The sequence below is a fragment of the Staurois parvus genome, unplaced genomic scaffold (assembly GCF_062004578.1).
Source record: "Staurois parvus isolate SC_StPar_1 unplaced genomic scaffold, SC_StPar_1.0 ptg000139l, whole genome shotgun sequence".
In the NCBI taxonomy this organism is placed as follows: domain Eukaryota; kingdom Metazoa; phylum Chordata; class Amphibia; order Anura; family Ranidae; genus Staurois; species Staurois parvus.
The window spans coordinates 1,690,001-1,691,683 of record NW_028317935.1 but is presented as its reverse complement, the minus strand read 5'-3'; the positions used below and the strand labels follow the sequence as shown (position 1 = coordinate 1,691,683).

The following is a 1,683-nucleotide window of genomic DNA, read 5'->3' as shown; positions in this document are numbered from 1 at the left end:
TACATGAAATCAATATTACAAAGTGCAAACATAAGTGAAAAATTGATCAGTGGTAAAGTCCATCAAAAATAAACCAAAGTTCAAAAAATATTAGTGCAAAAAAGAAAAAAGAAAAAATATTTTCAAATTCTTCTTCTAATATAGAGGAACTTCCACCTTCCACCCGTGAAAACCAATATCAAATGCACTCACCAGATAAAGGTGAAAAAAACGCCTCTTAGGAATTTTATGGGATCCTACACCCTCTTTCGTATCCACTCTATAGGAATCCTCCTCTCCACCATAGGCTCCACCATCCGACCAGGGAGAAAAAAATCTCAGATAGTGTAATATTGTAAGACACCATTCATAAGTGAAATCAAGGATTAAGGTCACTCACATTCAATTAAATTATAAAAGGCATATTTATTAGGATCAGCTTCTTCCAGATAAACAGTAGATGCAAGGCAACCTCCCACGGAATCTCACATCACAGCTCCAGGTTTCAGCAGAAGCTCTAAAGAGACACCGCATATACAGATCCCAAAAGATGGCCGCTGGAACGCACCGCTCAGCGTGCGCTCCACTCACCGGAAGTGACGTCAGACGTACGGAGTACAAACCGGAAATGCGTCTAGCCTACAGCACCTGGTATTCCCAGGCGGTCTCCCATCCAGGTACTAACCAGGCCCTACGCTGCTTAGCTTCCGAGATCAGACGAGATCGGGCGCATTCAGAGTGATGTGGCCGTAGGCTAGCCTACAGCACCTGGTATTCCCAGGCGGTCTCCCATCCAGGTACTAACCAGGCCCTACGCTGCTTAGCTTCCGAGATCAGACGAGATCGGGCGCATTCAGAGTGATGTGGCCGTAGGCGCATTTCCGGTTTGTACTCCGTACGTCTGACGTCACTTCCGGTGAGTGGAGCGCACGCTGAGCGGTGCGTTCCAGCGGCCATCTTTTGGGATCTGTATATGCGGTGTCTCTTTAGAGCTTCTGCTGAAACCTGGAGCTGTGATGTGAGATTCCGTGGGAGGTTGCCTTGCATCTACTGTTTATCTGGAAGAAGCTGATCCTAATAAATATGCCTTTTATAATTTAATTGAATGTGAGTGACCTTAATCCTTGATTTCACTTATGAATGGTGTCTTACAATATTACACTATCTGAGATTTTTTTCTCCCTGGTCGGATGGTGGAGCCTATGGTGGAGAGGAGGATTCCTATAGAGTGGATACGAAAGAGGGTGTAGGATCCCATAAAATTCCTAAGAGGCGTTTTTTTCACCTTTATCTGGTGAGTGCATTTGATATTGGTTTTCACGGGTGGAAGGTGGAAGTTCCTCTATATTAGAAGAAGAATTTGAAAATATTTTTTCTTTTTTCTTTTTTGCACTAATATTTTTTGAACTTTGGTTTATTTTTGATGGACTTTACCACTGATCAATTTTTCACTTATGTTTGCACTTTGTAATATTGATTTCATGTAAAGGTCTATGTTTGCGCTGTTTTTTCCTTTTTTACACCTATTCAATTGCTTGGTAACACACATTGCTTGTCAGCCAATCACATGGCAGCAACTCAATGCATTTAGGCATGTAGATGTGAAGACTACTTGCTGAAGTTTAATCCGAGCATCACAATGGGAAGAAAGGGGATTTAAGTGACTTTGAACGGGGCATGGTAGTTGGTGCCAGACGGGCTGGT

General features: G+C 42.8%; 2 non-coding genes across 2 annotated transcripts; both read right to left on the bottom strand.

The window, feature by feature from the left end:
- Nucleotides 1-615: 615 nt before the first annotated feature.
- Nucleotides 616-734, bottom strand: LOC149465237 (5S ribosomal RNA). The gene has a single exon (XR_016312232.1). It is a non-coding gene; the product is annotated as a 5S ribosomal RNA (ribosomal RNA).
- A 1-nt stretch (nucleotide 735) lies between these two features.
- On the bottom strand, nucleotides 736-854 carry LOC149465236 (5S ribosomal RNA). The gene has a single exon (XR_016312230.1). It is a non-coding gene; the product is annotated as a 5S ribosomal RNA (ribosomal RNA).
- Nucleotides 855-1,683: the final 829 nt, after the last annotated feature.